The sequence below is a fragment of the Saccostrea echinata genome, unplaced genomic scaffold, assembly GCF_033153115.1.
Source record: "Saccostrea echinata isolate AGI-Se365-2 ecotype Australia unplaced genomic scaffold, CSIRO_AGI_Sech_v1 ptg000072l, whole genome shotgun sequence".
NCBI lineage: Eukaryota > Metazoa > Mollusca > Bivalvia > Ostreida > Ostreidae > Saccostrea > Saccostrea echinata.
Window position 1 is genome coordinate 164,574 of NW_026889821.1, and position 25,020 is coordinate 189,593.

At 30.8% G+C, this 25,020-nt stretch overlaps 1 long non-coding RNA gene across 1 annotated transcript; it reads left to right on the forward strand.

Annotated features, from left to right (window-relative positions):
- Positions 1–2,554: 2,554 nt before the first annotated feature.
- On the forward strand, positions 2,555–3,286 carry LOC133176208 (uncharacterized). The gene is made up of 3 exons (XR_009719404.1): positions 2,555–2,626; positions 2,844–3,008; positions 3,143–3,286. It is a non-coding gene; the product is annotated as an uncharacterized LOC133176208 (long non-coding RNA).
- Positions 3,287–25,020: the final 21,734 nt, after the last annotated feature.

The window sequence follows — 25,020 nt, forward strand, 5'->3', positions numbered from 1 at the left end:
AAATGTCAGTCAAGTGATGGCATGGAACTTTTATACTGCTAACGTTCAAAGATATGGAATAACCACTGTAGTTTTATTACACAAATTATCCATTTATTACAGAAATATGTTACCGTTGTGAAAAATGAATACCTATTTAAGTGTACGTTTGTTGTCGTACACTTAGTTTTCGGCATTAAAAGTAAACTAAGTAAAGTTCAAATAAGAAAAAAAAAGTCTAATTGAAAGTATGATACACTTTTATTGTTGTTATATATATATATATATATATATATATATATATATATATATATATATATATATATATATATATATATATATATATATATATATATATATATATATATGCTGTGCAAATTGCTTCTGGAATTATAAAGCTATTTCCTTATTTATTGTATTTTCTCAAACAAACAAACAAAAAATCATGAAACTGGTATACCTTTGGAAAAAAGGGGTCCGTTTTACAAAAGAGCGAACGAGAAAAACCAAAAACTTTAGTTTAAATTTTAATTTCAGATCGAGAATGTTTCGAATTTGAGAAGGACAGTTCCCTTCAAATTAAGTACACCACAACCTCTTCAAAAGAACCTAGCTCAACAACTCTCGCAAGGTATGATGTTCTTCGAGAGCTTATACTTGCTAATAGCCAATTCACTATTAGATATCGACATTACAATTAAAAAATATTTTTTGTTCCACTAGGTAAGCGTAGTTTGTATGTATCTATAAAACTTGTTTCAGCTCTTTGGATTGCACAGGATTTAGATGTCTTGAAGTTACTTTAGGTTTTACAGTGGGAGTTACAGCAGCTGCTGTACTACTTATTGCAGCAGTTTCAGGGTTCGTTATTTATAAGAAACGAAGCGGTAAAGATATTAATAGTAACCAGGAAAAACATCTACACAAAGAGGCCGATTTCAAAGGTACTTTGCAAACCAGTGACAAATCGTTTGAAATTCACAAATGTCTACTATGCTTGGTAAAGTTGATCTTTCAAAATGATGAAATGCACAAGCAAATCCCTACCTCTTTCATCTTTGGTCTTAATGTTGGAATTAATGTAAAGGAACTTTTTTCCGTTTTCACTTCTATTTGAATACAATGTAGATTATATATATTTTGTAAATGATGTGATTCATCTTCTAAGTAAATGAAATCACTATTTATATCTGTACTTTTTGGTTTTTCTTTGACCTTTCCTTACAAATTCTGAATTAATCAGATTTGAAGCAGAGGAAAATATCAATGCAATTATTTTTTTTTTATTAACATGCAAAATTCGTCGAAACTGTTGTAAGATTTTCTTCTCAGATCTAGGAGATTTCAGAATTGTTTGTTTGTTTGTTTGTTTGTTTGTATGTTGTTTAACGTCCCTCTCGAGAATTTTTCACTCATATGGAGACGCCACCACTTGCCGATGGAGAGCTTCAAATTTTGTCCTATACTCGGCTCTTACGGCCATCGAGCAGTGAGGGATCTTTTTCGTGCCAGCACCTACTGCGACACGGGACCTCGGTTTATACGGTCTCATCCGAAGGACTAATCTCCGTGTCCCACAGTTGGATTCGAACCGGCGACGTAAGGATCAACTCCTTACTTCGCGACTCTAGAGCAGATTCTCTAATCACTGCGCCACGCGGACGAGTTTCAGAATTGTGAAACGGATTTGGAAGAGACTGTTGTCTCTTTTGATCAATGTGACCAAAGAGTATTGAGCTTAAAAATAACAACAGGATTTTCTTTTATCTTTTTTCCCCATTTTTAAATAACTTTCTCTTTCGTCTAAGTTAAAGTGTTTTTGTCTACCAGATCCTGACAAACAGCACATGACAGGTTTGTCCACTTATGTGATATTCATTCTTCCATGGCACCTGAGTTTACTTGTTTTCAGATTTCCATGTTTGTCCTGCTCACAATTGGACTTTTGAGCATGATTTCCAATTGTTAATTGTCCTCCCATTTTATTATACCAAATGACATGTTTTTTAATTCATAGATAATTTTGTATAGGTTATTAAGATAAGAATATCTGCCCAGAACCCCCCCCCCCCCCACCCACCCCCCACCCCAAAAAATTGCATTTTAGAGATTTCTAAAAATGTCCACTTTTGTGATCATAATTTGCAACATTATTTGCTTTCAAAGAATATTTTCGCTAATATTCCTAAAATTATTTTGCTTTTAGGCTACAAGAGTAATGATTCTGAAGTGGAAGATATCCTACTTGAAAAGGGAGATACATTTAAAAGTACTTTCAGCCATTTTCCAACATTTATCATCTATCTCGTATACTTTAAGCAGTTGATTGATACGGTCATAAACAAATTTGCAGATAATCAATGCATTATCACATAATCATTGCTGCAGATAAAAAAATACAATATCAATCATGATGACATGAAGATGATATAATTCAAGAATAATTTCCTTGAAACAAAAAAAAAAAAAAAAAAAAAAAAAAAAAAAACCACACACATACTAACATATTGCAGTATTTTAAAAGAAAAAAAAAAGTTATTTCCTGAAAATAAAAATTCTGAAATGATAATTTCAGGTTTAAGTCAAGAAAAAATTACTCCCCATGACCCACTACACAGAGGCTTTTTTTCAAAAACAGGACAAAAAGGTAAGTATAATTTCACCATTGAAATTATATGGATCTTGCATAGAAATTGTCCTCAAGTTAAAAACCGTAATAATAATTTAATTACCTAACTGATATTCTTTATAGAAGGTTTGCTCATTAATGTCTTTTTGATTATTTTTAATATACTGCTTTACAGAGGGTAAAAAAAATCTTCCATATTATCGAAGTTCAACGTTTTCTTCTCATTTTAAATTAGATACTCCATACGTTCCAAGTACCCACGATAAGATTTTTACTCCTGAAGAAGAAAGGCCTGTATTCATTGATTATACAAGCAAAAGTATCAGACAATTCTCCTTTTCTGGGTTCTCACCACAGGAAATAGTTGACAACTTGGCTAGTGCCGGCTTTTTCTATGCAGGTAATGTTTGCTTTGTAAACATTATGACATCAACACATACTATCAAACATATTAGACTGTATTCATAGAATGTATTTTTTGCATTGGAAATTTAAGATAAGTCATCTATTTTGCTTCTCTGCTTCTCTTCTTAGGTTATGAATCCTCAACGGCGTGTTTTCATTGTGGTTGTAAGAAGGATGGCTGGAAGTTGGGAGATGATGCCATTTTTGAACATCTACGCCTAAATAGCAAGTGTTCCTTTGCAAGAGACATAGAAAATTCAAGAAAGCAGGCAAACCTCAATCTAATTACAGAGACATAATCAGTTAACAAGGAATATTGTCTGCTTAAAGGACTTATAGTGGGGGAAATTTAAATGGAACCCACTGCTTTTTTAATATGGAGTTCATTTCAAATATTGTCATAATCTTACTTTTTAATTTAAGCTACTTTCTATTCTCAATCTTGAAATCAATTTTTGATAATGAACACAAACAAACAAGCGACAGTGTAAACTCTTGAAGTTACTTTACATATGTGCAGGACACAACATTGTCACTTAATTTTGTAAACTTATAGATATTCAACATATAAAAATCTCTGAAATATTAAACGCATTAGGTAAATATTATCCTGTTAAAATTCAAATAATTTCCAACCTTGCTTTCACAAAATGAACAAAGAATTCAGGTAAACTTTCTTGATCACTCTCAACTGTCTTCTGTCTTTATCTGCTCCTTTTCAAATTTTTAATTTTCATTTTAGAACAAATTCTACCATAGTTACCAAAGACCTGCTTCATTTAAGGGGATTAATGTTTGTTTAATTAAAGAAATATGCTCTGATGAAAGTTGATATTAAAATAGGATTGTCTCTGAAATTAAACATGATAATCATCCTATGAACCACCTTGCCAAACAAGATGAAAGTTATCTAAAGGGTTTCCATTTAAGATGTAGACGTATGTCTATTCAACTGTGGCACCAATTGATAAGACCATTCCAAATCAGAGGATTGACGTTCAACAAAGGAAGATATCGATTGAAACATTGTATTAAAATATGAAAATAATTACTGCTTTCATTTTAAAATATAAGCCTTCCAAGATGACATAGATTCATTTTTTTTTAACAAAAACAAATTTTGTTCCATGTGTTAGGTGAAAATAAGGGATTAAAGTTTAACATGGTAATACAAAAAAAAAAAAAAAAAAAAAAAAAAAAAAAAAAAAAAAAAAAAAAACATCATGAAGAATCCTTTCAATGAGAACTAAGACATGAAAAGTCTTGAAGATATGCAAATATTTTCAGATAGTGCACATTCAATTTTGTCCAAATCATTTTGCAATTGGTAGTAAGGACGCCAATGAGGTACCAAACTCTATTGATTTTTAAACCCTCTTCTCAAGAACGACTGTGAATTAAATTATCCATAGAGGCAATTTTTTATTAAGTCATGGGTAAAGATTAAAGAAGGAGGACTTGGGTATGGGGCAATGATAGAATATGCATGTTTTATATGTTTCTTCAAACGTTCTTCCCAAGAACATCATGGGAAATGCTTTAGCATAAACTGCAAGTTCCGCCATGAACGCGAATGGTATAGCAAAATTAGTGGATCCCATTTTAACATTGTCATTTAAAGCGAAGATTCTTAGAATTTCCAAGACCTGCAAGTCAATATTAAGTTATATAAATATGCTTTAGGCCTGAAAAAGTGCAGCTTCAGGTGTGTACAAGCCATGTCATATAAGGGTAGGACTGAAGTACAGTGAGGAATTAATAGTTACATGTACGCCTCGCCAGGTGCATGTATACAATTTATTAACTAGATATAATCCCGTACCTGGTCACTACGTATACAAAACTATGTAAGAAATTTACCCTATCCTTAACAATATAGTCCGATCTCCATGGTTTGTAAAATTGTTTCTCCCTAGTATTGTTTCATCGCCAGTGTAAGGTGCCTATTATGACAATACGTGCTTTGTAATATTGCTTTGTGAGTGTTCCGTACAGTAATTTAACGTACAGACTTTGAAGAAGTTAAGTAAAGGAAAAAAAAGAAGAGTTTCATAATGTGTGCTCGTTACTGATGTTAGCTAAGCATTTAATTGTAATCAGACATTGTCACTTAACAAGGTCAACTGAAACTGTTTCAAAAGATTGATTACTCCTTATTAACCATGTATTGATTTTTAAGTGACCATGTATAAGTATTACACCCTATTCACGTGACAGACGTAAACCAGTCGTAAGCTAGGAATTCATCGAAAAATCACTTGTGGTTGGGTATTATGTATCTCGCCTCTGGGTTGAGATATCTTGAGTATATATCAAACTTTTATACTGTGTACCCTATCTCTTTTAGTCTTGGATTTCAAGAGGCAAGCTGCATGGATATGATATTTAATAAAACTTCCCGAGCAATATCTTTTTTTATAAAGCATTTGTCCTCTTCTTTTAAGGAATACAGTATTTTTATGTCATTTGATAAGATTTGAATGATGTAATAGTGTTTTTTTTTTTTTTTTTTTTTTTTTTTTTGTAAGTATTTGTTTCTTTCTTTATTTCTTAAATAGAGGTGTGCTGTTCTTTAATCAATTAAAAATGTGACATTTCAATGAGCCTCTGTGATAGAAAATCCAACTTGTACATACAGCATATTATACATGTCTAGAAAATCTTGATAACTATTATTTCATTCATTATCTGTTGCATACAACAACATTTTATTTCTTGCTTTATCCACTATTGTAGTTATGAAATAATCCCTTGCCTCAATATTCAAATGGTTATACTTCCTTTTTGTGAAAAAAAAAATCAAAATGGGGAAATTGTATGGTCAAAAAGTAATACATGAAGTTCCCTACTGAAATATTACTCGTGATCAATTTCAATTGTTTATATCCTCCCCGTATAAAGTCATGATATGTAGCCATTTTTCGTTGCTAGCAAAGTTCCAATCGACCATGTGTATAAGGCAGGGATGAACAAATGCATGCTTTTTCTTCAAATGATATCTTAAATATTTAATGTTATAATACACATGCACATGGGCATAATTGCCAAAACATATAACAGAAACTAGGCGAACTACCGTGTACAAAATGCATGAAAATGCAGGATACAAATAAGTTGTTTTTTTTTTTATTCCGAATGTTTGAATTCAAGAATTTTTTTTGATTGTATGATTTAAATCTCCTCATTATTTGTCACATATATTTTAAAAGACATAGCTCGTGTCATTTATTTAAAAAAAAAAAAAGTTTTATCTTACGTTTAGCATGTCAATAAGGCAACGCATTTTTCTTTAAAAAATGCTAAAATAATGTGTTTTTTTTTTTTTTTATTGAATATGTTCTTTCCTAACTTTTGAGATTAGGAAAAAAAAAAAAAAAAAAACAAATGAGATTTTAAAAAGCAACCTATAATTTTGTAATCCCATATTTGCTTTATCCAATAGTTAAAATGCTTATTTAATTAAAACAATGAGATTTTTAAAAGCACTTATTACTGAGTGATCTCAAATTCGCTTTATCCAGTAGCTAAAATATCTATTCATTAAATCTATATTTACATACCATTTAAACTAGATGGATAAAGCAAACATTCAAAACACAATATAGTGAAGTGCATTTCTGTAAATTATGATAAATTTGTATGTTTTCGAATAAAGTATATTTCTGTTGCTACCTTTATTCATTTATTTGCAATTCTTCGACGGAAAAAAGCAGGAATCTTGTTTAATAACGGTTTTAATATATTTGGTTTTTACATGATCATTCTATGCGTTTAATGTTAAAAGAACCAGTCTAGTTAATCATGACTTACAACGAAACAAATGAAATAAGACGTAATATAAAGAGTAAAAGTTTTGAAACATTATGTAAACGGCATTTTTTTTTTTTTCAAAAGTTAGAAAACATCTTAGTCTTCTATTGTGATAAATCAACAATACCTATATCCCATACTTCAATTTTCAATTTTAAAGTATATCTTTCTTTACAGTGTAAAAAAAGAGATACCATATTATTAAAAAAAAAAAAAGAAAGAAAAACGGGGAAAATCAGATTTAAAAGAGGAAGATCAAATACATACATTTCTGGTGTGTCTTATTGGGCAAGAAGTATGGCCAATTTGATAATTTTCCAATAATATGTGACTGACATTGGAAATCCAATAGGATAATAAACGATAATTACATGTAGATACAGTAGAGGATAAGAAAGCTTCACGTATTTCTAAGCACAGTATAACCTAGCCTTTCATGGACTGAAACAACCCGTAATATTTCTGTAGAAATACTGTAACAGACATAAATATTTTTTGGGTTTCAATAACGGCTAACAAATTGCCAGAATTTGCCAAGATGAATTGAAATTAAATGTTTTTCTTATCGGTGTAAATCAACGTCACTCTTCATCTGTTTACTGAACACATCTTTGAAAAGGGGGTGTGACGGTACAAATTGTCGTTTTGTACATATTGTCGTTGGCGACAATACACATGTACATATTGTCGCTGGCGACATTATGTACCCCACCCCCACTGTACATATTGTCGCCCCGCAGATATTGTTGCCCAAAGATTTCTTTGTTGTTTTTTGGTATTTTTGTAAATGTTATTGGTAATTGAATCACAATGACGTGTCTCGTATGCTATTCATGCAGCGTGATTGTGACGGTATATTTTGTCGTCATGTTCATATTGTCGCCTGCAACAATGTTCACCTTCCCTCACTGCGTATATTGTCGTCCATCAGAACATGTCGCATTACAATTCACGGCAATGTTTCATATAAATGTGGTCAGAGAAATCAAAAATTTCAAAAATGGTCATATACACTTAATTTATATTATATATATACATGTATATATATATATATATATATATATATATATATATATATATATATATATATATATATATATATATATATATATATATATATATATATATATATATATATATATATATATATATATATATATATATATATATATATATATATATATATATATATATATATATATATATAGATAGATAGATATATAATGTGTATATATTCCTATGTAAAACTTTAATCACCCATTGTGGCCCCATCCTAATGGGCTCATGTTTGAACAAAATTGCTTTTGTTTTTGTTTGTTTGTTTGTTATTATAATGTCCATCTCGAGAATTTTTCATTCGTATGTAGGCGTCACCACTTGCCGGTGGAGGGCTGCAAATTCAGACCTATACTTGACACTCAGGATCATTGCAGTGAAGGATCTTTTTCGTGCCAACACTTCAGAATTGAGCGTACCCTCTGTATCGATAATTTTTACATAAGTATATCTCTACTGACCCAGTACTTCTTGGGGGAAAAAATGAAAGATTTTTTTCTAAATATTCTATGAAAAACCTTTTATAGCCACACCTTCCCTTGAGTGACATGATCTGAATAAAACTGAACCTACACTGAAATTTTCACATAAGTTTTATCTTTTCTTACACAGTGGTTCTTGAGAAGATTTTTAAAAGATGTCAATAAATTTTCAGTAATTCTTTACTACATGTACTTCCCTTGAAATAGGACACAACCCTTCATTTGAACAAACTTGAATCCACTTTATCCATGTATGCTTCGTGGTAAGTTTGGTTGAAATTGACCCAGTAGTTCTTGAGAAAAAGCTGAAAATGTGATTACTAATGAGCAAAAAAAAAACAAAAAAAAAAACAAAAAAAAAACAAAAAAAAAAACAAACAAACAAACAAACAAACAAACAAAAATAAAACAACAACTAATGCATGTATCCAATGTCCCTAAGTATATATTGCAAGAAAAAAGAATAGGCTGATTTATCAGGTATCTAAAAAATTACGGTATATTGACATATCATTTTGATGTACTTCAATCCTGGACACAATTTTCTGACCAAAAAGTTTTCTAGTATTGCAAGTAATGCTGTCTGTCTCCCTCCGTGCGTCTGTGTGTGTTTGTCAATGTCCCTTTTTTTTCTCATGTAAATATTCGTCAAAACAATAATATATATATCGACGACAATATATGCCGACCTTGACTGTACATATTGTCGCCGACGATACTATTTGCTTGTGTTTGACTGTACATTTTGTCTTCCATTATGCAGGAGGAAAATAAGGCTAGTCTCGGTACATATTGACGCCGGCGACAATATGTACCGATGAACGACAATATGTGCAGTGAGGGTAGCTACATATCGTCGTCGAAGACAATATGTACAAAACTACAATATGTATCGTCACAGGGTGGCTAATCTTAATTTAATTGCTGGGCCGGTAATAACGTATACAGAATGTATCTGTCGTTTAACAAAACAAACAAAAGAAATGTTGGCCTTAGTTTTTTCTTTAAGAGGGCTGGGTGATTGTGGCCATTTTCAGACTTTATTGATCTCCTTTAGAAGAAGATTTCCATATGAAGATATACAAAAATGTTTTAAAACTAAAATGTATGAATTTTTTGTTTGCCAAACGATAGTTGACAGCTAAAGATATCATATCTAAAAAAATAAGTTATATCTGATGGTTAATTTGTTTAAATTCCTTAAATTCTAATGAGATATCTTTATTTTATCCGCCATGTTTCCATCTAAATTTTTCTACTCAAAAAATTATCTCTGACGTTTGATTCCCGATGACAGAGTATCATTTTAGCTCGAGGCAGAACCAAAAAATCTGAGTACGTGATATTGTAGGTTAATGGACACCATAAAGCTACTGTATTTTTAATCATTGTTTTCCTTTGTTTTATTTGATTTGTGTGCATTTTTTATTTCTTTATTTTGTTTAGCTTCATTTGTTTTTATTTACATAATTTTGTCCTTTTTTATTATTAAATTACATCTATGATTATTTTGATTTTTTAACACAATTTTAGTCTTTTTTCAATTGGATTTTATTTTTTCATTTTTTTTCTCTCCATGCGTTTCATAGTTAAGGTAGTTTAGGTAAACCTTTCAAAAATCAAATCGAAAGTACGCTTAGGGATTTTCCAGCCAAAAAAATGGCGACTCGTGATCTCGATGATATGGAAGTCGAATTTCATGGACTGGAAGCCGATCCAACGGATTTTGAGAATCAAGAAATTAAAATTTCACCCTATCAAATTTTAAATCCAGATGGTGGTTACGTATATAAGACGACCCTTGAACTACAGCTTTGTAGTTTCATTTGTACTGGCTCATCTAGCAGAAATTATAGGACAAGGAGTCGAGAGATACGGTTAGAGGACATACCCTTCGTTTCTGAGTAAGTAGATGATTTTTACTGTCTTGTTTGCTTTATCATATAGTTTTTCTCTAAATATAATCTAAAGAATAGAAGATAAATCAACCAATTAATTAATTAGAAACGATGAATAAACAGAAATAGAATACAAATCATTAAAATTCAATATAAGAAATCATGTATGAACCTTTCTTTCTTACATATTATATACCATATATTGTCAAAGCTATTTCAACTTAAGTCCTGTTCTGTATTATTGTATGAATGTAAAATATTCACTTTTGCAGATTAATTCAAGATGGACTTGGTGAGAGGGTTGTTGAACTTCTTCTTCATTTCCAGTATCGCGCATGCAGACAAGACCCATTGCTTTTTGTATTAGCTATATGCTCTAGATCGAGTGACAGGCAAACAAAAAGAGCTGGATATAATGCACTACCGTCAATTTGACGAATACCAACACAATTGTTCAAATTTTTAAGTTTTTGTCAAAAAATTAGTCAGAAGAATTCTTTGTCTAAAGGTTGGGGCAGAGCACATCGGAAAGCAATCTGTGATTGGTATCATAGTTACGGAACATCAGAAACCAAATTAAAACTTTTTGCACTTCATATAACAAAATACTCCAAAAGACATGGATGGCGACATAAAACCGTAATGCGCCTAGCCCATCTCAATGTCAAGGAAGAAGAAGATCCAGCCTTGAAGTATCTGGTGATTCTTGCAGTGAAAGGAAAACAATATGCAGATTCTACCACCTTTATGGAGAATCAAAGAAAACGAGAATTTTATCAGACGTCAACCCTGAAAAAAATAAGCGACCTCCTCTCTTCGATAGAAACCGCCTAACATACAAAGGATGTCAGTCAAGTGAAGAGGCTTATCTTGGAGCATAGATTAGTGAGGGAACATATACCGACCTGCTTCTTAAACGAAAGAGAGGTTTGGTTAGCTCTTGCAAGACATATGCCAGTGACTGCCCTGATTCGAAATTTAGGGAAAATGTCTAAGCTGGAAATCTTTAAAAGAAGCACTTCAGAGGAGAAGCCATCTTTTGAAGAATACTTAGCACTTGAAAAACTTAAGAACAAGGAACTAATCAAAAAAGAAAAGGTACATCCCTTTACCTACATGCTAGCAATCAACCAATACAAAAAAGGTGAAAACAGATCAAAATCTCTACAATGGCCAATTTACCCACAGATTTGCACTGCACTTAAAGAAGGGTTGTATTTATCTTTCGAAAATATTAAGCCTACAAATAAACACTTTTTGGTGGCATTGGATATAAGTAAATCGATAGAAGAAAGTGTAACTGTAGTGGGATCTCCTTCTCTACAAGCACTGGACGTAGCTGCCTTTATGCTGTCTCTGACAATTAGGACAGAACAAAATTGTCATGCAATAATTTTTTCGAACAACAGAGCAACTGCTTTGCCTATCAGACCTGATGAAGATATTGAAGTGGTAGCTGAAAAGATAAAGGACTTAAGAAGTCCACCGAGTGAAGTCTCTGCTGACGCATCTCTGCCATTTAAGTATGCAATTGAAAAGAAGAAGATTTACGATGTCTTCATTATTTACACAGATTCCTACGCTACTTTTGGAACCCCGCATCCTTCGCAGGCATTACAGTTTTATCGACAATCCTCAGGAAAGACTGATGCTAAATTGGTGGTCTGTAACTTGGCCTGCTCTGATGTCTCTATCGGAGACATAGATGATCCCTTAACGTTGACAGTGTGTGGATTTGATTCCTGTGTTCCACAAATCATATCAAATTTTGTTAATGGGAATTTTTATTCCTCGTGAGTGTTTTGAAAGTGCTTACTTTTATTTTCATGAATTTTTATGCATTTGAATCTTAAGCAAATCAAGGAACTCAATTGTGATAAGAAATTTTTGAAATATTTCATATAGATGCAAGAAAAAATAATTCAATAGAAAAAAAAGCGTATGAAAAGTCATATGTGGGTATATATGTTGAATTACATGTATTTTCTTGCATCATTATTATTATTATTATTATTATTATTATTATTATTATTTATGCTTGTTTGTTTGCTCGTTTTTATTTTTTTCGGGGGGGGGGGGGTCGAAAGGTTATACTTGTATCATTCTTACAATGTGAATTAAATTTTCGAAAAATTATACGAATTAGAAAATATTCGAAAAGGTTAACAAGTTCTATAAGTTATATCTCAAGTCTTGAATGTTGTGGGTTTTAACATGCTAAACAATATTTTGATGTTGGTACGTAAAATTGTTGTTGATTAATACTTGCGCCATTGGTGATTCCTTTTGTAATGACTTAGAAATAATCTAAGACGAATTTAAAACTGTGCTTTTGGTACAAATTATTCAACTGCAATAGTTATGATTGAATATATACTAGTGCTCAATGAAACTTACATTGTTTCATTTGTCTTCATTAACTTAATAACATGTATCTATATGGCAAATGCCATGATTTGTGGCTGTCAATTCATTCATAATCATATTGTTCGAATTCTTTAAATGTGGAATATGCCTTACGTCAAATATACAGTGCAGTTACTTTGTCATTACAGTGCTAGTGTAGATTTGAAAAGAAACTTTACGCCCATATGATATCCTCTCATTACAAAGTAAAATACATAAAATGTGCAATTTAAAGCACTGTTAGATACATATATATTTAAATTTTTGTCAGTGAATTTGCGCTCATGGTCCAATAAAGCTATGACTGGGAAGTAATGTCAGACATTTTTGTTTCAAGAAAACAAATACATGTATCTGATTATGATGATAAATGTATGAATAAAAGCGATTACTGCTTATAAAAATATATCATAAAAGTGTACAAAAAAAAATACTCTTATTTTATCAGGTTTAATCTGACTAAAACATGTCAGTTTTCAGACATTTGTATGATTCATATAAAATGTGAACTGATTCTTAGATTTTTGAGAACAACAGCAAATTAATGAAGCAATCTTGATAAACAGTCATATTTGGGTCATTTGACTACTAGAAAAAATCAGCTAAATATGTTGGTTTAAAGGTCAAAAATATATTGTACTTCTCAATTCCTGGAGTTCTTATATATATATATATATATATATATATATATATATATATATATATATATATATATATATATATATATATATATATATATATATATATATATATATATATATATGTAGTTTACAAATTTAAAGAAGGAATTAATTTACTCTTATTTTTAAACATACTCCCAAGTTGATAAAAAAACGATATGGAAATGTTCATGTATCGAAATATCTATATGTATGTAGTTGAAATTATTGAACAATCTAAGAGAAATAATTGATATGTCTGTGGTTTTAAACTTCCAATCATAATATTATAGCTTTTACAATACGTTGTCCAACTAAATTAAAATCTTGAATTCTGATACAGCTTCAATGTATATGAGTGTTTTATTCTGCTAAAAAAAATCTGTTTATGAATTTAAACAAAAAAAGTTTTAGTGAATTTTATTTTTTTTTTTCAATGTAAAATCTTTTTTACAAGTCAAACTGAAACATTATAATCGTTATGTATTATAAAGTGCAAAAAATGAAAGACCATACGATCAGCATTTTTCATTTACATTGTCCAAAATTCTGGATGCTTGATCCTTTTTATTCTAAGACATGTAGTATTAATCAGCTCCATTTCACAATTTCAAATATAGCAGACTTTTGTCGTCAAAATTTTCCGACCATATATGCCTTCAATGTTGCCAGATTTTCCTTTACATAAATATGTATTATATGCATACAAAATTCAGTCACATTTATCATTAATCAGAGGAACAAAAGGATACAAGAGGAAGGCTTACTACATGTACTTTGGATAAAGAATTTTCTTCACATTTTGTCCCTTCTTTTCCTGTTCGGTCTTGTTTCTACTTAATTTTTCGTTTTGTTCAGTTTGTTTGTTAATTTGCAAAATGTGTTTCTGTTTGCCCATTTATAATCATATTATTATTTTTTTTTTTTTGGTTTGGTTTTGTTCTTTGTTCCTGTTTTTTTTTTTTTTTAAATACTGTAGCCAGTAATGCAGGTCATCATATGTGAACAAGAAGAAAAACATGCATATATATCACAATTTTGTTTCATTCCAGGAGTGAATCTTGATGTTTTACGATTTTTTTTTTTTCATACATTTGCTGCATTGCACATAAATGTTTCTTAATCTAATGTAGTATGAAAGAATCAAGTAAAAAAAAAAAAAGAAAGATATATATTGTATTTTTTTTAACCAAATTAACTTGACAATCCACATTCATTCAGCTCGATTAAAGGGTTCTATTTCTGTCAACCCTGCAGGTTACATATTAGATATGTGCAGTTATCCCCCGATTGAAAAACCAAGTAGGTCAACATTTTATCAATCGACAGCATTTAAACATAGTAAACAGCAAGGTCGTAGAGTTCGGAATTTTAAGAATTTCATTCAAGCACATTTCTTATGTTTGGGTATGCAACATTTCATTTTGAAAAATATCGTTAAATACAAGACAAAGATATCAATATCGAGATTTTTAAAAAATATTTTATCTGACAAAAAAGAACGAAAACTTAAGGTATCAAAGCTCTTTTATGAAAACATTCCTTTAAATGCGTGTCAAATAAGATTTGTGAAACAAATACATCTAATATAAAATAAAATATTTGTTTATAAAATTCAAAAGTCACAATTCGTGCTGACCGAGAACCTATCAAGCTTGCTGCATTGAGGCTGCTTTCAATTTTTCTTTGAATTTTCTTCTTTTTATCTGTACATTGATCATGAGTATAAAGCATTTTTTCTAATAATATCGAATACTTTGTATACATGTGCAAAAAATATTTAACAAAATGCAAATAATCATTTACCCTATGAGGTATGAAATAACATGTGTAAAAGTTGTTTTTGACATCATTTTTACAAATCTTATTGTATTATTCATACATGTACAATCATCTGTAGGGCCTAAACAGAAATTTAAAAACGCATTTTATTTATTTATTTATTGAAAATATATTAAAGGGGCCTGGACAAAGTTGCATTGTTTATATTATTTCTATGTTTATTAATGAATAATCTTAGAAATCAATCACAGCGATATTCTTTACGGATATATGCCAATCAAATGCGTCCCGAAATTCGTATTTTTATTAATTTCCATGTAAAAGACGTTTCTCAACACGCTTATATTATATTTCGACGTGAAATGCTCTAACAACATATAAGTCATGATACAATACTGAAAAGTTTAGAAATATGTGTCCAAGCCCCTTTAAAATATTAAATTCAATTCTATTAACCAAAATGAATATTTTTCATAGGAATTTAAAGTCTGCTTTAGAACACCCGTGTGATATCTCCATTGCGCTGAAAAGTATATACACTATCGACATGAATTGAAATGTACACTTCATGCATTTCCTACCATAGTCAACTAGTCACAAGGGGAAGGGATTGCATAGAACACTTCCGTTCCGTATACAGTCTTCCAAAGACGTCACAGGAAAATATTATTTTATATTACTGAATATATAAATGTCGAAGAAAATGAAAAAAGAAATTAAAGAAACAGCAGTGAGAGATTATTTCAAAAAGGAATTGTTGATTTTTTTTATTTTGGTCCATGTTTGATTTCAGGGCCCTCGTCAGTTCTAATCATGATCATAGAATTACGGGTAGACATGAACTTTAAATGGTATATCTACTTATTTTGAATCATAACTGTACCCAGAGCAATAGCCTCAAAAACATATCCATATTTTAATTATTGAGGTCCTCAGTATGTTGATCATGTGTTTTATTCAACGTACATTTGCATTGTTCTTAAATATTTAAAACAAACTTTGCAGTCGAACACTTAATCAGAAGAGAATCTATATCTTAAGAGTGAAATTTGAAAGAAAACAAAACATTCATCTATCCAAATTAGACTTAGGAACTTCCTAGACTTAGGAATTAGGAACTTCAATTGATTTATAATTCAATGGGAAAATACGTAATGGAAAGGGTCTTGTTTTGGAAATATGCAGTCCCCATCGCTATTTTTTTTATGACCATTGTTTATAAATGATATATTCCGTATATATTTTTTAAAACATTTATTCATTTATTTCTAAAAGATTTATAATGCATTTATTTCTGTTCATGTCCTCAATTGGCCGCGTACATCCCTGCTTATTATTATCTGGTACATTTGAAGAGCAATACCAATAAGCCTAAGTATATATCATAATTAATTTTGGTTGGACTGATTAGATGTGTGTCATTAACAGACTCTCCCTAAACTCAGTGCTGTCATGAAATAATATAAAAGTCAAATACCTAGCTACATACTAGTGTCTAACAAATTACCTTGCTCGAAACATATGAAGAGATTAATAAGGTGTCGGGTTTTGATTGTTACAAAAAAAAAAAATAAAATAAGTTGTCAGGTTTTGATTGTTACAAATCACTGTTGTGTTATACAATGAATACAGTTTGGATAGCCTTACCATTGGTAACAATTCTACAACCAGTGGAAACATCACACATATTGTTTTCACAATCACATTTTCCTTGACACCCGTCTCCATAAAAAGGATACGGACATGATTGACTACAGTTATATCCACTGTATCCAGGTAGACATTCTGTAATTTATATTGAGTGAATTAATGATGAAAATACACATTTTTTTTTTAATTTACGGACATAAATAACAATTTAAAATTTCTACATCGCTGTGGTCCCTTTACAAGTCTGAGTTAAACTTCAATTTATACTACATGTAACTGAAAAAAATGTTGATGGGAAGATTGAGGGTACGGAAATTATGACTTTAAAAAAAAAAAAAAACTTTTCTTCCTTTGCTGATGATTTCTTATTGCTAACGCTTGGTTAATATACATAGTATGAGATTAAACAATTTAAGGAATAATTTCTTTAAAGGTCAAATTCATAGGAAATAGAAACACTTGTAAATGATATATGTCGTAAATAATAGTTAAAAAGAGGGAATCACAATATTCGTAAAATTTTAAACCTCGTTGTTTTCTTAATTTACCTGTTTAAAATCGCTAAAAATAACGTTTATCAATAGAGTTACTTCCCCTTTTGTGACGTCATAAGAGACAATCAACATCAGAAACTGATAGTAGTAATAATAATAAAGTATAAGTAGTGTATGTACACAGTGCTCTCGATTATCTTAAAAAAAAGGAAATTTTAGGGAATGGAGATGTTGATATACCAGATTTAGATCTTTCATTTAAGAATAGGCTCTACATATTTGAGCCAATCAAGGAAAGTACATGAAAATGATTATTCTACTTCGACCGATTCTGTTTCGTCCGAAGGTTGCAGGTGCGTAGCTGCCTAAGATATGCAAATACGCAAGTGCGCACACATCACCCCCCCCCCCCCAAAAAAAAAAAAAGAAACAAACAAATAAGTAAGGAGAGAGGGAGAGAGATCCGAAAAAAAGAATAATTCCCATCCAACAAATATTCGTGTTTCGAATTATTTTGTGTCATACTGTTTTGATTTGAATTTTAAATTATCATGACTCTATAATAAAATTTGAAACCCTTTATTAAACCATTGCCAAGTCATTCATTGATTTGTAATTGTTCTTTAATACATTGATTTTTTTTTTAAAAAAGATCTTCGAAAAATCAAAATTCAAGCGCATCGTTGAATAATATGATCTATTAGTATACGATTTAAAAGTTAACATTTAGTATATATACGTGCTTTTGATACTACAAGTCCAATAAGTTTCCATGAAAGTATTTAACTTTGCGTTAAGATAATAAATATTACTACGTTTTTTATTTTGTAAACAAAAACTACATGGCATAATTTTTATTTTGCCAGAAAATGAATGAAATAACTGTTAAAAGGCAGAACCTTCTGTGCCTTCACCGGGGGAGGTGGGGGGGGGGGCACCCCACCTCCCCCACTCATTTCCAAACCTTGCCTTTTAGTATTGAAAATGTTATTTGAAAGGGTGATTACCCCCACCCCCCCAACATTAGTTGTAGTGTAGTTAAATCATGGTAATTTGGTAATGTATTATAATTAAATTTAGATTTTTGAAAGCTGGAGCCTAACACCCTCACCTCCCCACCCCCTGCCGCTCTCTGCGTACACTTCACTTCCATTCTGGCTACATGTACGCCATAAGACGCTTTCATTAATAAATATTTCAAAATCAATTACCTCAACCTAAATTAGTTTTTAGATTAAAGAAAAAATTCATATTCAGCTATCTATTCTGATTTCATGTGGTAATTATGTGGTAACTGTGTTACGATGCCGACAGCAAGAGAAAATAAATGCTGCAGAAAAACAAATATTTTGTACAGTAAAATTGAGGAGCAATCACTTTGTATAATATCCGAGGAAAATGCTTTACGTATAGACAGGAAGTATCGTTGGAGGTGGTGCTCCCCTGACTTTTTCCTAGAATTAATTTCTTGCTTTAAACCCTTACTTTTTTCTAGAAGTAATTTATTACTTTTAAATTTTCATGAAAGGATGGTAGCAAACCCCTCCCAGTTTTGTTACAGTAAGGTCAGTTTCCCACACCTCAGTATATCCAATTTTTTATTCAGAAAAAGCATATCCCCTCCTCACCCCTTTTAAGGTTTTTTTTTTTTAGTTTGGATTTTTTTTCTTTTTTTTTCTTTGAAAGAATAACATTTATGTACACAACGAAAAAAAACAACAACATGCAAATGATATTTCCTGAATCATACATCCCGCAGATTTGTCGGATGGGTATATCAGTGCCTCGGGAAAGACAGATGAATTCTTGTGCGCAGGCTTATGACGAATTGTTAGTGTATATACCCCCATCTGATTTTTTTTAGACACATAACTTTGGAAATATACATAAACTCCTTGTCTATCATACCAATACTTCGATATTTGATATCATTTTCCGTTTTTGTCAAGTTGTAGAGATTGTTCCTTAACGGTATATCAGTCATTCTACGATAAAAGGACCAATTCAAGGTGTAAAACATGAAAAAAAAAATATTGTTTCAAATAGCAAATTGAACGTCGTAATTCTCTAAAGGACATATCAGTAAAATTGAAGAAAAAAAATTGTGGTTTAGTTAACTTTTTACATCAATTTCATTTTACCATTGATTTTTAGGTAATGTTACGGAAATTAATGCTTGAACAAGTCTTATTATTTTTTTTTACATAAAGCTGAATTTGACCAATTTTGTTCAAGTATAGAACGCTGAAGCATGATTCTTGTAGTCTGGCATTAATCCGATATCAAGTTAAAATTTCGGTAAAAATCGTTACGAAGGTTAATTTCCAGCGATAAAAGTTGAAATTCTAGGCAATTATAGCTAAAAGTAAAGTTTGTGTTATGAGATAAAATAAAAGAATGAAGTATATCGCTCCCAAAATAATAAAAATGTTTTATCTTTAATGCAAAAACATTACTGAATAAATGACAGACAAGGAATACATGTATAATTGCTAAGTTAAATTCTCAGTAGGAAGGGGGGGGGGATGTACACAAACATACGTCAAGTGCCTGTGATCTTGTCTACTTCTCAACTGTAACGAAAATCCTAAAAACCAAATCAAATATACAATATAAATTTGAAATAAAACCACGAAATTCGTGAGTCGTTTTATGTTTAATAAAACTAAGTGTAAACTGGTCATGTAAAATGTCGCTCAGATAGCGTCGCATGTTGATTGGGTTCAACACCATCTCTTTTTAAATTTAATGTCCATATTTTCCTCAATTTCTGGTCCTTAGAAAATAAATATATACTCATGTCTTGTCCCAATTTATTGTTACAGTTAAAAGCGTACACGGCAACATCTCGCCAACAATAATGTTCCAAACCCGCAGATGAAGATCATAGAGTTAGAGACTCCCTATGGAAGGGACATAGATCATCAGAGGTCTATTACTTCCAACTTTCAGTATACCGGTACTCATTTTCAGCTGGGTGAACTGAGACAAATAAGACATAAGAAGCTTTAATTAATTAAGGCGTTCAATTCCTAATTGGACAAAATTCTCTATCTTTAAATATCAATCTGATATAAAATACTCTTGCATTCATCTAAAGTAGGGATTGATATGAGGAGAGAATTTTCAAAAATGTTACTACCTCATAAAGATAATCTCATTTTAATCAATATACCCCTGTAATCTTAAATACAGGTACTAAGAATACAAACAAATGTTGTAGTGAAAAAAAAGTAATTTAATTATTAAATTAGGAATAACACTACAGTTAAACTACTGGATAATGACTCCCATCATCAGTTTGATTAAGTGCATCAGATTTAACAATTTATGAGAGAAGAGACTGCATCGAACCATTTAATTATTAACATTTTACATTTTCAGGGAAAATTTATTTATTGTATCTGTATTCTTTTTGTGCCCTTTCTTTTACTTTTTTTCCCTGTTTTTGATTTCTACTTTTAAGACATTGGTTGTAATAAATTATCATCTTAAGCACCATGTTTCTAACAGAAATTTTACAATCAAAATGTCGCTTTGTTAAATTAAGCTGTTTTAAATAAACAATATTGGTCTGGATATCAAATGTTCATCAAATCCATTATCCATAGTATGTAGTCTTGACATATAACTTCAGAATGAAAAGGAGGTCATCCATGAATCACAATAAAATGATGTAATCTATTTTGCTTTAAGTGTAGCATAAAATAGCTACAAAGCGCTCGAGTTGTCTGAGAAGGTGGAAAATTGTCCAAACAGTGGCCAAGTTCTTTGAATCAAAGGTGATTGTCAATGTGAATTGTTCTACAGGAGAGCTGTCTTAGGGGTGACTTGTCCAGCATTGTAGTGCACGTGCAAGCTGATTTTACAACATATTATCTGGTTATATATTTCCTTAGCTTATATATTCAGTGTGGACCCTGAGGTTCATAAACTTCAGACTGAAGTTTAATAATTGACTGTAAAGAAGGTTAAACTCCCCATCCCCACCCTAACAATAATTCACTGACATTGTATCTACTTATTTAGTTTAATGAATGTCTCCAATGCCTATATCATAACTGAACAAAGCCAGATATCTATAGACATGATGACCATACTTAGAAATGTAAAATGAATTCAGTCAAAACACATATTATCAACTTACATACATAACTTTGATGGATAGTTATTATTATTATACTTGTACAAAGTGGTCATCTAATGATTCATCATCAGTTATCATACATGTAGATATATTGGGATATATTAATGAAAATTAGTCGAAGGGAATCCTTCTATAACCACAAAATATGGTGAAAAACTGCTTTAAATTCATAATTAATTGCAGACAATTTTAATTTAATAAACACTTAAGCACCTATTTAGAAAAAATCACCAGTAGTCCTAAATTATATGGAAAAAAGTCAGTGCTTTTTAGTGTTATAAACACAATAGAGGAAATTCGCGTCACAACTTTGTTTCGAATTAGCATTAGACTTGTGTGATCAAGATTTAAATTTATTCGTGCTTACAATGAACTTATCGCTAATAAAATAAGATAATTATTCTTATTTTATCTTTTAAAACACTGTCTTACTTACAATAAATCGACTTTACAAATCATAATACATGCCGATTCGTATGCGGTTGCCTATTGCCTAATAAAAGTTGGATGCCGATCTCGACGATTCAAAATATAATTCCTCGTACGATTCTGTTGTTGCCTTTTTTCAATAAGAGGTTATAAACTGTCTAAATATTTAATTTAATTAGTCAAATCAAATTGTCCAACTTCTCACGTAAGAGATGAAGATAAACGAAGCCCACATGCCGATCGCGATGTCAATTAAGAAATGACCATACACTTATTTTCAGGATTTTTGAAGTAAATATTGAATAAAACAGAATTGTTCAAGAGTGTTATAACTTTTTTTGCTTCAAAATGTTTCATTTTAAACACCAATAACATCTATATTACGTGGTTATAACTATCTTTGGGTATAATTATACGAGTGGCGAATTGCAAGGCTACCGCTTGGGATTTCTATTTTTAGAGCGACTCTGAGCACTAGCGACAGTTTTCACTGGTACACCGGCAATATAAAGTTTGTACTTTCTATTTTTCGTTGTCTCTTATGACGTCACGCGTCAAGGGAGAGAAGCGATTTACAATAAGCGATCCACACACGTAAATTTAAACGACGATTAGTGATGTAATTGGTGGCAAAAAATTAAACAGACTATATAATGTTATTCATATTGTTCCAAAGGCTGCTAATCATGAATAATTATGAATTTTCAAAAAAATATTATACTTGGAGAATGCAAAAAAAACATATGCTCATTATAAGCAGAGAGATGTTCTATCTGTCGTCAAATCATCGAAAATAGTTTAGTATGTGAGATACATTATGCATCATTCTGAAATCCGGATTTCATTGATGCCAACATCATAGCATTGAATAAAAACAACTTGTATCCTGTACACTTATGTACTAGTTTGACATTCTTGTACTATCGTTTTAAAAAATACAAAGCTGATTTTATCCACAATATTCTTTGGACTTACTTTCGCATAGCTGTGTTTCTATATTCCACCAGTAATTCGAACAACATCCTTTGAAGTTCCTGGAAACAGTATTTTAAATGAAACACTCTGTTTTAACTTGAGTTATAAGTTGGCATTTAATGATAATGATAATTACCTAACATGGATTCAAATAAATATTTGTAAAGCTCAAATGCATACATGCCACATCTTGGAATTTTCGTCGTACATGAACAAAGAAAATTAGATATACAAAAAGTCAATATGTATGTGATAAATACTGACTTATGCTGCATCATGTACAGTAACACAATTAATACCAGCACATAAATTCATCAATGATATTTTGTTTCCTTTTATTTTGTATGGGAAATAGATAAATTTCCTTTTTCCTTGAAAACATAGGATACAATTCATCAACTGTCGAATTGTAAGGACTTAGTACGTCTGCATATTTAGTGATTCAGCAAGCAGACATTTCTTACAGTGCTTAGAAACCAAAATCAATATATACAAAAAAAGAAAACAAAATGAAAAATCTGCAATTTATCCGAACTGCATGGATACTCAAGAATGGATTGATTGCAGAAAATAGTTTAAACTTATTCCGGATTGATATCTTTTTTCCTGACATTGATACATTTTTTTTCTTCTTCATACATATATACTACATGTAGCAAATCTTCATTGAATACACGATGATTGTCTTTATTCATACATATACCATCTTTAAATGAATGATACTTATATACTTTTTCACAAGAGTATCTATTATTTCTCTTTTTATTGAACGAAGGAAAGCATAGGACAAATTTCGAAAACAAATTATGGATACTTGGTAACATCGTTACATTGTAAACCAAAATGTACAAAAATCCGTTAATCCGTGGCTGTGTGATATTTCTCATGCCCCAGTATTCTCTAAATTGTCGTACTCCGAGCTTGCTGGAGGATTATCGTCTTCCGCTTCAGACATATCTTGACTCAAGTTGATCTTGTACATCTTTTTGGAACGTTCATAAATTATATGAACATTTGAAATCCCTGTGAAAATATTTGGAATGTCTACTCTTTCATATGATCTCTCGGAAGTTTCCATTCTCTGTATTTCTTGATAATCGTTGATTATATTTTCCGATTGTTTTTTCGAATAATAATTTCTTGTTATGGCAAAAGAAATGAATGCTGATAACAAGATTAAACTTACTATGCTGATAACTAGGATTACCATTCCGTGTACCGAAATACGAAACCATGCATTTTTTGACAGATACGAATTTACAGTATAAGTGGATGATGAAAATGTTGCATTCCTGTACCATGACACTGAAATTGAAATTGATAATGAATAAACTTTTTATGGAATAGGGCGTCTTTAAGTGTCAGTATTGATTGGTATAAAAATTTTGTTAATGATTTACCCTACCTGAAAATCCCATTTCTGTGGTTTCTCTTATTGTCACATGTGTACTTTTAGCTGTAATTATATAAAAAAAAAATGAACATATTTGTTTTTTAATGTTTAAGAAAATCATGAAGACTCAGTAATTAAATTGGATTAATATCTCACCATTCTTAAAGGAAACGCTGCCACATCCAAATCTAAAATCGCATTGAGAAATAGAACACGAGCATTTTTCTATGCAAAGTCTTCCATAAAATGGATGTTTACAGGGAATGTCACAGAAAAGTCCAACATATCCATCTTGGCACTCTGTAGCATTAAAAGTACAAGAAATCATTTAGATATTTTTAGTTTTCCTACAACTAAGGCAGACAAAACATTTGAATACACCTACTTGGTTAACATCAGAATGAAAAAAAAATCTCTTTTGAAAATAACTAGCATGTATATTTTTGGAAGATAGATACCCTTTGTGTACAGGCAGATATGATTTAAGATTTGTATGTGAAAAAAAAGAAGAAAAATTGTGGCAATTTCCCTTAAGACTTATTACCAGCGCATCTTCCTAGGGATTCATTCCAAATTGTACCGGCGCAACATCCATATTCCCTGTAGAAAAAAGAGAACGAAAGTTTCAAGTTATTCTAAATGAATTGAATGCAAAAATCATTGCACAACAAATAACTGGAAATTATAATAAGCATATTATATATCAAACATCAAAACTCTTAGCAAAAAGTATTTATAATCTTCCGGCATACATTTAATTTGTTTGAAACTCTGCACGTTAAAAGTACTGCTGAAAAGATAAAAAAGAGGAAACATTTCATGGGGG